Below are 10476 nucleotides of genomic sequence, written 5' to 3'. Positions count from 1 at the left end.
CCTTTGTAAAAAGGATGTTAGCAAGCCAAAAGTGGGAGCCTGCAAGTACAATGAAGCAAATACAGAAGATGTTTACTTCTTTTATGACAAATTTGAGTGCATACCTTGCAACATGAAAGTGATGACAAGTTGTCTTAAACTGAGAGCATATTTGAAATATTTTAATTTTGAATCTACATTCAAAAAGGAAAATGCAAAACAATCTGTTCATACTGTTCCTTCTGAGTCAATTCATTCTAATTCTGCAAATTTTGTTAGAAAGAAGAAAGTACCCAACACTTCTTGGGTAGCTAAACATACTTAATCCTCATTGTGTGCAGGGCAAAGAAAAGAAGGTCATACAGATCATAGACAGTGGATACTCAAGACATATGATGGGTGATAAGGCAGTGCTATCATAATTTGAGCAGATGGTTGGCCCATTAATGACTTTTGGAGACAACAGTAAAGGGTTCACAATGGGATATGGCAATTTAGTTTCTGGAAATATTGTCATTGAAGATGTAGAACTGGTGGCTGGTTTAGAGGTGAATCTCCTAAGCACCAGCCAATTCACAGATAGAGGATTCAATGTTTCATTTGACAAAGGAGATTGTTCAATAATCAACAAAATGACTGGTGAAATTGCTTTGAAAGGAGCAAGAAAGGGAAGCTTGTTTTGCAGATTTAAACTTAGCAAATGAGGATGAAATATGCTGCTTATACACCAGAACATCTGTTGAGAAAAGCAAAGCTATGGCACAAAAAACTCTCTCACTTGAATTACAAGGCAATCAATACTCTAGTGAAAAAGGAGTTAGTGAGAGACATGCTAAATCCAGATTTTTCTCAAAATGAAGTTTGTGACGCTTATTAAAAAAGCAAAATGAAGAACTTAAGTCACAAGAGTAAAATTATGAATTCCAAAGTGCACATTTGCTACTTATTCACATGGACTTATTTGGACAAGTTAATGTCTTATCAATTTCAAGGAAAAAATATGCACTTGTGATGGTGGATGACTACTCAAGGTACACATGGGTAGAATTTATGCATTCTAAGGATGAAACACCACACATCATAATTGAACACATCAAGAAGATTGAGAAGAAGGCTGAAGATCATAATTGTGTGAAGAGATTGAGGAGTGATAATAACACAGAATTCAGAAATGCAACTTTAACTGAATTTTGTAATGACAAGGGCATTGTTCAAGAATTCTCAGCTGCTAGAACACCTCATCAAAATAGGGTAGTTGAGAGAAAAAATAGAACACTAGTAGAGGCTGCAAGATGTTAAATTGCCAACACATTTTTGGGAAGAAGTTGTCAACACTGTATGCTATACTCAAAACAGATATCTCATTAACATGAATCTTGGCAAATCACTCTACTCAATCTTATCAAAAAGGAATCCTATTGTGAAGCATCTTCATGTGTTTGGAAGCAATGCTATGTTTTAAATGACAACTCTGAATATGTGGGAAAATTTGACTCTAAGGTTTTTGAAGCAATTTTTCTGGGATATTCATTGGAGAGAGCTGCCTACAAAGTCTATGTGGTTGAACAAAAGAAAATTATGGAAAGCACATACATGACTTTTGATGATGACAAGTGATAAGTGGCATTTATGTCCACTTAGAACGCTTTCTAAAGGCTCGAATTGGTGTTTGTACTCAAGTTGTTTGTGTTTTTTTAATATTTACATTTCAGGGTATATTTGGAAGAAGGAATGGTTATTGCATTGATTTTATGTTAAAAGAGTGTGAGGATGGAGCCTCAGTCGATTGCGCGAAAGAAACCAGAAAGTGAAGTCAAGAAATAGAAAAAACCAGTTTTTCCAGAAGCTTAGGGCGGCCGCGCTATACTTGGGAGCGGCCACGCTAGTTTAACAGAAACCATGGCGGCCGCGCGAGACCTCAGTGCCACCGCGCTGGGTCGATTTTCTGAAATCCTGATTCAAATAGAAGATTGATCTGCTGGACTTCTGGTCGCTTTGGGCTGGTATTTAAAGACTTTTAAAAGACGTTTTTCATAACGGAGAGCAAGGAGATAACAACAAGAAGACCTAATAGCACAATACAATGAAGGAGAAGAAGATCTAGTTTTTACTTGTGATTCTTTGCTTAAGTTGTAATCTTGGATGCTTGTTTTCTTTGTTGTTTGAACCTAATACTCCTCTTAACGTACTTTGATATATTTATTCAGTTATTTCAGACCTAGTTTATCGTAGTTTATTTACCATGTTTCTTTGGAACCAATGGTGATGATGAGTTCGGTTATGAACTAATCATTATCATGGGGTTCTAACGGATTTACTTATGGATTTCTATAGTTAATTTATTTCGATACCTTAATGTGTGGTGATTGTATGATATCCTAGTATTGGTCGTGCTTATTCGTCTTATGTGTGTCACGAACATATAAGAGAGCGTGTTAATCTCTATTGGAGTGACAGTGAATATAAAGGTTTAGAACTTTCATGATAGCATAGGTTCATGTATTTATTATGCATGATTCGTAGGTAATTTTAACCATCTTATTTTCCCAATGTAATCATGATAGATAACTTGTTCATTAAACCTTTATGTTGTTAAATTCTATAGACATATAGGGTCTCAACATAATTGGTGTCTATTTAGCTTCTATCTCTTTTTTGGATGTCTGGTAGTAGGGTATTCGTACAACAATAGTTGGCGTTTACTAGTTTCGTGTTATCTGATTAGTTATCATCACCATTGCATGCTAAGGTTAAGAATAATGAATTTGAATGAAGTATTTAATGAAGTTAGAATCACATGTTTGTCTCATATAGTTAATTCAATCACTTTTAATCTCTTAGTTAATTGCATGTTAGTTTAATCTTAGTTATAAACAACTCAACTTGTTATTGTCTTAGCATTGAGCGATAGCCATACCATTGTTGCATAGGTGCATAATCTTAAGTTAACTAAAAAGAGTCTATGTGGGAACGAATCTGATTTATATCTTATACTACATATGAACGCGTATACTTGCATATAATTTTAGCGCGTATTTTCGCCCTAACAAGTTTTTGGCACCGCTGCCGGAGACTCGTTGTTAATTTTTAGTTTATGTGCTTGACCTCAGTGGTCGTTAAAGTTCACTAACTCGGATATTTTACTTACTTGTTTGCTTGTTTGTGTTTCAGGTACTCTAGAAAGCGTTTATGCTAACGCGTTTTCAATCTTGCAAGAGAACACTAGATAAAGCGGAGGAAGAAGTCGAAGTAGTTGAAGAGGTTTTTGAAGAAGCTGAGAAAGTTGAAGAAGAAATGATCGTTCCAATGGGAGAACCAGTAGCGAATCCAAAAGTTTTGATGGATTATTCTCAGCCGAAGATCAATGATATTCAGTCTAGCATTATCAGACCATCCATCACGGCTAATACTTTTGAAATCAAATCTAGCACGATTCAGATGGTGCAGAACTCAGTCCAGTTTGGGGGGTTCTTCAATGGAAGATCCCAACATGCACATTAGAGATTTCATAGAGATCTGCGACACTTTCAAATTCGACAATGTTTCTGAAGATGCTATAAAACTGAGGCTTTTCCCATTCTCTCTGAGGGATAAAGCTAAGTGTTGGTTGCATTCTCTACCACCAAGATCTACTACTACTTGGGAAGATCTTGGTCAGAAGTTTCTTACTAAATTCTTCCCTATGGCGAAGACAGCTACAATCAGGAACGCTCTTACTCAATTTGCGTAACAATCGGGAGAATTTTTATGTGAAGCTTGGGAGCATTATAAGGAGATGCTTAGGAAGTGTCCTCATCATGAGATGCCTGACTGGATGATTATCAACTGCTTTTATAATGGTTTAGGAGCACAGTCTAGACCCATGCTCGATGCAGCATCAGGTGGAGCCTTATGGGCTAAGAGCTATGATGAAGATTTCGAGTTTATTGAACCGATGGCTGCTAATGAATACCAGAACCCTTCTCAGAGACTACCTCAAGGTAAGGTAGCAGGAATTCTGGCGGTGGATGCAGCTACTGCTATAGCTGTAACGCCCTCTAGACCCGAGGTATAAGTCTGGGGGTTACTAGCTAATCACCAAACCTGTATAATCTGATTAACAATTAATAAAGAAATGAAATTAAACCCCCTTTTCACTTACCAGGATCTTTTTAGGCTGAAGTATGAAAACAAAAACCACTAACTACTTTTATTACAAACCAATATTCAAAGTCTCACAAACTCTCTTTATTACACACCATTGTCTAATTCATTTTAAGCTAAGTTCAACTTTTATTCAAACACACACACCTACTATCTATCAACACTCCACCTGCTCGGGAAACTCAATGCTTTCTTCCTGGATTGGGATCAACACCTTGGGTATAAGAGGATCCCGAGGCTTGACTCGCTTCTTTACCACTCGAGTCCTGATTGGTTTCATATTCCTTCTTAACTGAAAACAATAAGGTGAATAATAACAAAAGGGGTGAGCCAAAAGTTGCTCAACAAGTCCACAAACATATAAACAATGTTAAAGCATTTTAAATGAATCCGCCATCCCAGGTATATCTGTCAAGATATAACCTCACGAGAATAGAAAGAAGGCCATTACTGGCGAGTACAAATAAACTAAAATGGACACAAGTTTGCATCTATATTCTGCTGATCAGTCAGAATATAATGCAGATCCATATCTCAGTATATAGATCCAGTCGGGTACCCAGGCACTACGGCCCACGTCGAGGCACCAGTCATCCCAGTCCTCAGGATTAAGACACACTCAATCCCAAAATATCATTATCCAGTCCATCGCTTAGCAACCGGGACAATCGGTATGCTTTGATATATTCCAAACACTAGAATATATCAATCTCCATGTGTTACCAACAGAATATGAATCAAGAATCCAAAGAAACGGAGAAATCAAGAATTGAAATGAAATATGAACAAAGGAATATGGATTGTATATTAGTGATCAAGAACAATAATCAAGAGAATGTAAATGTGATAAATATTTGAATCCATATCACTATTCTGAAAGTAGAATAGAGGAAAAACTTGCCTTCTGCGCGACTTACTACAATTGAATCACTTATGTCTATCACCTTGGACTATTACCGACTCAGCTGGCCTGGCTGGCTTAGCTTCTGTTGGCAAAACAGACTGGTTAAGTCACGTCGTGCTTCATTTGCATCTTGAATCAACTTCAAACTGATCCTAACATCTACCCATGCGCCTATGACTGACTCATGTATTACATATAAGCAAGTAAGACTCGATTAACCACGTAATATACATAAGCACATAAGCACATAATCATTTTTTATGGTTAAAATAATTTTTAAAACCAAAATCGACTCGCTGATCGCTCAACTGATCGTTATCTGACTCGTTTCCCATTTCTCCGGAATTTTTCGGACTCGTCTCGGCACGTAACTCGATTGATAATCAAACAAGTCACAGAATCAACTAACTTCTAAAAGACATTAAGCTTTGATATTATTTTTAAAGAAAAGGATTCATTTTTCTGAGTTAACAAGCTTTCGTTTCACGTAAAACGGACTAACGGTTGAATTATTATTAATTAAATACTGAAAATTCCATTTATTAATCATTATAAATAATTATTACTAATTTTTAAAACCCAAAAATAATTTTTAAATCATTATTTAAGAAAAATCAGAATTAAAAATAATTTTTTTCTATAATTTTTGAAATTATAATGAATTTATTATGATTTACTGAAAATTATTTGATTAATTATCAAAATAATTAATCACTTTTAAATAATTAATAAGTAATAAATAAATAATAAATAATTAAGAAAATAATTCAATCTGATTTTTAGAAAATAATTCAGAATTATTTATAATATAAATCAATTAATTAAACAATTATTTAATCAATTTATAAAATAAATAAATCTGATTTTAGAATTAAAATAAAAATAAAAATAAAATAAATTACAGAAACATTTGTCAGAAACCAGAATCTGTCAGAAACGGATCAAAGGCGGGTTAAAATTGGGTCAGAAACCGGGTTGCCAAGAACAATCCGGGTCGGGATGAACACACCGGAAATTTTCCAGATTCCGGTGGGTTCCCCGGACTCCGGCAACCACGATTCAGGCCAAAATCAGTACCGTTTGTACTGATTTTTACAAGGTTTCAACTCAAAACAACTTCCCCAATCTGACTCAGGCCAAAACAAACCACAAACATCACGGAATCACCATCTCCGGTCAAAACCGACTTCAACTCCGGCCAAAATATGAATTCATTCATTTGTACATGAAACTTAACGTTTAATAGTGCAAATTAAAGCTATGAATACATACAAGCAAAGCCCTAAACTTTCAGGAACCAAAGATTCACAGAAATCATCGAGTTGTGTTTTGAAAATTCGGTATAAACCCTAGAAATCGTACTTTGCTATCTGAGTATCGTCTGATCAATTAAATACCATGAATCGACTGTAAATCATCTAACAAAGCTATATCAATCATCAAAACATCATAATAACCCCAGAATCAAAAAGCCCTAATTCGAACATAAACCCTAGAAATCAAAAATAAAAAACGATGCAATAAAATGTAAAATTGATGCAAGAAACAGAAAGAACGGATCAAAACCTTCGATTTGAGTACTTGAATCACACGATTTGATGCTATAATCAGTGAGAAATCACGACTTGATTCTTCGACCCGAACCTGTTCTTACCGATTTCAGAGAATTTTTGGTAATTTTGCAGATTTTAATGATTAATTATAATTAATTAAATAAAAATTAGGCTATTTATAGTAGTAAAAATAATACTCCTAATTAAAATTAAGGGGCTAATTATACATTAAATAAAAATATTGGGCCCTAATTTTTATAATTTTTGAGTATTAAAGTTTAATTTATAAATAATTTATATATGCAATATATATGCCAAAAATTCCCAAAAATTATGAATAATGCAAAAATGCAAAGAAATAATATAAATGAAAGTCCTATAATTTTATAAAAATAAAAATGTGATTTTTGTGGGGTTTTTGACACCCAATGGGGCCCGGAAAAATCATTTTTCGCAAAACGAGAAAATTTATAAATTATCTAGATGTTTAGAACAAGGCGATTGTAAAAGCCATTTGATGAAAAATAAGGCCCATTATTTTATTTGAAATACTAGCTTTAAAATCATCATTTGGGTCATAAAACGTTTGAAATAAAACCTATAAATGCATAATAAAATATCTGAAAAATACCTTAAAAATACAGAAATGACATGGAATACACGTATCACGTAACAGTTAGGGTTTATCAGATAATCACACATAAATGACACATTAATTCACATATTTTATTATAATCATGATATAATATACACGTAAAGTTCCCAGTCGTTACATTCTCCCCCCCTTAAAAGGATTCTGTCCTCAGAATCTTTTATGAAAACAAATGAGGGTATTTTTCTAATATTTCACTTTCGAGTTCCCAGGTTGATTCTTCAACCATAGGATTTCTCCACAACACTCGCACTAAATATACAGACTTATTTCTCAACACTTTTTCTCGCCGATCTAAAATTCTTACCGGCTGTTCTATAAAAGACAAATCAGGTTGGATTTCTATCGGCTCATACTCGATTACATGCCTAGAATCAGGATTATATCACTTAAGCATGGACACGTGAAACACATTGTGAATATGCTGCATATGAGGCGGTAAAGCTAATTCGTATGCAACTTTTCCCACTTTCTTAAAAATTTCAAACGGTCCAACGTAACGTGGTTTCAATTTACCCTTATTGCTAAATCTGGTTAATCCTTTCCATGGTGATATTTTGAGTAGTACGTTTTCTCCTTCCTGATAGTCTATATCTTTCCTGGCTTGATCTGAATATTTGCGTTGCCTGTTTTGCGCTATATCGAGTCGTTTTCGAATGAGTTCAATCTTTTCTTTCATCTGTTGAATTAGTTCTGGTCCCAAAATTTTGCGTTCTCCAACTTCATCCCAATATACTGGTGATCTACATTTTCTCCCGTACAATGCTTCATACGGTGGCATTCCAATGCTGGCGTGATAACTGTTATTATAAGAAAATTCCACTAGGGGTAGATGTTCATCCCAACTGCCTTCAAAATCGATCGCACAAACTCGTAGCATGTCTTCAATCGTTTGGATAGTTCTTTCACTTTGCCCGTCGGTTTGCGGATGATAAGCGGTACTCATGTTCAATTTAGTTCCAAGACATTCTTGAAATTGTCTCCAAAATCTTGAGTTGAAACGAGGATCTCGATCAGACACGATAGATACTGGAACTCCATGTCGCATCACAATTTCTTTGTGATATATGTGCACTAGCTTGTCGAGTGAAAATCTTTTATTGATTGGTAGAAAATGTGCCGACTTCGTGAGTCTGTCAATGATTACCCATATCGCATCATGATTTGCCTTTGTCCTTGGTAGTCCTACCACAAAATCCATCGCTAGATGTTCCCATTTCCATTCTGGAATGTCTAATGGTTGCAATAATCCACTCAGACATTGATGTTCTGCTTTAACTCGCTGGCATGTGTAACACTTACTTATCCATTCAGCTATTTCCTTCTTCATGTTCGGCCACCAGAAGTTTTCTTTCAGATCACGATACATTTTTGTACTTCCTGGATGAATGGAATACTTCGAATTGTGTGCATCTCGCATTATTTCTTCTTTTAATTCTACTACATTAGGGATCCAGATTCTCGACGCAAAGCATAAAATTCCTTCATTATTTTTCTGAGTTGTGATTTCTTCTCCCGTCAGGTCGTCATCTTGACTCATCACTTCATTTTGACAGCAGCGAATCTTTTCTAACAATTCCTGTTGGAAAGTCATAGTATAGATAGCTTCTGCAGATTCATTGGGAATACGAATTTCAATTTCCAATTTGTCGAATTCCTTGATTACGTCTTCACACGAAGTTAACCGATTCAATCTTTCTTTCCTGCTCAGTGCATCTGCTACAACATTTGCTTTCCCTGGATGATAACTAATCGTGACTTCGTAATCCTTTATCAATTCCAGCCATCGACGTTGTCGCATGTTCAGCTCCTTTTGCGTAAAGATATACTTTAGACTTTTATGATCTGTGTAAATTTCACATTTTTCACCGTAGAGATAATGTCTCCAAAGTTTCAACGCAAATACGATCGCTGCCAATTCCAGATCATGAGTGGGATATTTTTGTTCATGAGGTTTAAGTTGTCTCGAAGCATATGCAATGACGTTACCGTGCTGCATCAGTACACATCCTAACCCGCGATACGAAGCGTCGCTGAAAATGACGAAATTTCCTAGCTCGTCTGGCAATACAAGTACTGGTGCGGTTACTAACCGATTTTTCAGCTCTTGAAAACTTTCTTCACACTTATCACTCCATTCAAACTTTTCACTTTTTCGAGTTAACTTGGTCAGTGGCGTTGCTATTTTCGCAAAATCTTTGACAAACCTTCGATAATATCCTGCCAATCCCAAGAAACTTCAAACTTCTGTCGGCGTCCTTGGTCTTTCCCAATTTAACACAGCTTCAATCTTCGCTGGATCGACTTGGATGCCTTCTTTACTGATAATATGCCCTAGAAATTGTACTTCTCTTAACCAGAATTCACATTTCGAAAATTTTGCGTATAGTTGCTCTTTCCTCAGAATTTCCAAAGTTATTCTCAAGTGTTCTGCATGCTCTTCTTCTGACTTGGAGTAAATCAAGATGTCATCAATGAATACAATCACGAATTTATCCAAATATTTCTTGAATACTCTGTTCATCAAATCCATGAATGCTGCTGGCGCGTTTGTCAGACCGAATGCCATTACCAAAAACTCGTAATGTCCATATCTTGTACGAAACACATTCTTTGGAATATCTTCAGCTTTAATCTTCAATTGATGATAGCCTGATCGTAAATCTATCTTTGAAAACCATGCTGCTCCTTTTAGCTGATCGAACAAATCGTCGATTCTCGGTAAGGGATACTTATTCTTGATAGTGAGTTTATTCAATTCCCTATAATCAATGCATAATCGCATGCTGCCGTCCTTCTTCTTCACAAATAACACCGGTGCACCCCATGGGGATACACTAGGTCGTATGATGCCTCGGTCTAGAAGATCTTGCAGTTACATTGACAATTCCTTCATTTCGACTGGAGCCATCCGATATGGAGCTTTCGAAACTGATTCTGTACCTGGTGCTAGATCAATTGTGAACTCAATTTCTCGATCTGGTGGTAACCCTGGAAGCTCGTCTGGAAAGACGTCTGGAAACTCGCACACAATTGGAATGTCTTCTATTCTAGGACTTCCTCTTTCAGTATCTAACACGTAAGCTATGTACGCCTCACATCCTTGTCGAAGCAATCGTTTAGTCTGCATCACAGTAAGAAATTTCTTCTGCTGTTTTTCGCCTTTGAATATTACTGTTGCATTCTCTGCAGTTCGCAATTTGACTCTCTTATTCGCGCAATCTATCTGAGCATTATGACATGCT

At 35.8% G+C, this 10476-nt stretch overlaps 1 non-coding gene across 1 annotated transcript; it reads right to left on the bottom strand.

Moving 5' to 3' along the window:
* Positions 1-3676: 3676 nt before the first annotated feature.
* On the bottom strand, positions 3677-3783 carry LOC141710389 (small nucleolar RNA R71). Its single transcript, XR_012570913.1, has one exon. It is a non-coding gene; the product is annotated as a small nucleolar RNA R71 (small nucleolar RNA).
* Positions 3784-10476: the final 6693 nt, after the last annotated feature.

Source organism: Apium graveolens, chromosome 2 (assembly GCF_009905375.1).
Source record: "Apium graveolens cultivar Ventura chromosome 2, ASM990537v1, whole genome shotgun sequence".
Classification (NCBI taxonomy): Eukaryota; Viridiplantae; Streptophyta; class Magnoliopsida; order Apiales; family Apiaceae; genus Apium; species Apium graveolens.
The sequence above is the reverse complement of the archived record's forward strand: the minus strand, read 5'-3'. Positions and strand labels throughout refer to the sequence as shown.